A 1437-nucleotide genomic window follows, 5' to 3' on the forward strand; every position below is an offset into this window, starting at 1 on the left:
TCTTTTTTTTTACTTTTTGATTGAGCAAATTAGACCACATTCCTCTACGTTGATTTTTATTTCTTTATTTATTTGATTGAGCGAATTAGAGCACGCTACACAAACCGAAGGGAGCGCACCAAACACCAAAGTCAATTGGCTTCATTAGTCAACAGTTACGACCCTTTTCGCGAGAGTAAGAAAGGGTCAAATAGAACAGCTGATTTTTAACTTGTAAGAGATGGAAGAGGCTTTGTATTTTGTTCAAGACTGTTAATTAGGATGATTATTGTATTTTTTCCAGTGGCTCCTTTCCTTTTGATCCAAGTATATTGTATTTATTATCCGTTTTAGCTTTCGTAGAAAAAAAAATTATGTGTGTGTGTTTGTTTGTGTGTGTGTGTGTGAGAGTGTGTGTGGGTGTGTGTGTCTGTGTGTGTGTGTGTGTGTGTGTCTGTGTGTGTGTGTGTGTGTGTGTATGTGTGGTTGTGTGTGTGTGTCTGTGTGTCTGTCCGTGTGTGTGTGTCTGTGTCTGTCCGTGTGTGTGTCTGTGTCTGTGTCTGTGTCTGTGTGTGTGTCCGTGTCTGTGTGTCTGTGTGTGTGTGTCTGATTTGCAATGAATGCATGCAAATGGTTTCCCTGTCAGACACAACATGACACTGACATACGCCGCTATCGCATGACACCGGTGGCCACAGCATTATGTTACTTCATTAGCTTTTATTCATAACTCGTAAATTCTACAAATTGCATTGCTTTTAATTCTCTTGGTGTTAATGGATAGCCTACAAATGTTGAATAAAATTGCGCAATGCAGAATTTAACCGAAACTCATGATTTCGTATTGTTAAATAATTGATTATCATTATCATTAATATTATAATCATCGTTATAATCAACGTTTGGCCAAATTGTTTTTTTTTTTATATATATATCATTAGAATTATCGTTATAATCAACGTTTGGGCTTTTTTTTTTTTTTTTTTTTTTTTTTTTTTGTAAATACATTACATACACGTATGAACCTTTATGTAATACGTGAATTATACAGACAATCGGATTCACCTTAAATGTATTACCTGTTGACTCGCATTTGACCGTGAAAAAAGTTATACGAGATAATTTGCTTAAATGTTAGAAGAGTTGTTGCAGAAGTATTTACACGCAACCGAATTTCACTGTGAATAATACATGTCTTTTCTTGTGAATATTAACTGTGCTTATAACCATAATACGAAATTATCGAAGTACTCTTATTCTCTCTCTCTCTCTCTCTCTCTCTCTCTCTCTATCTCTATCTTTATCTCTCTCTCTCTCTCTCTCTCTCTATCTATCTATCTATCTATCTATCTATCTATCTATCTATCTATCTATCTATCTATCTATCTATCTATCTATCTATATATCTATCTATCTATCTATCTATCTATCTATCTATCTATCTATCTATCTATATAT

This window comes from Penaeus vannamei, chromosome 43, assembly GCF_042767895.1.
Source record: "Penaeus vannamei isolate JL-2024 chromosome 43, ASM4276789v1, whole genome shotgun sequence".
In the NCBI taxonomy this organism is placed as follows: domain Eukaryota; kingdom Metazoa; phylum Arthropoda; class Malacostraca; order Decapoda; family Penaeidae; genus Penaeus; species Penaeus vannamei.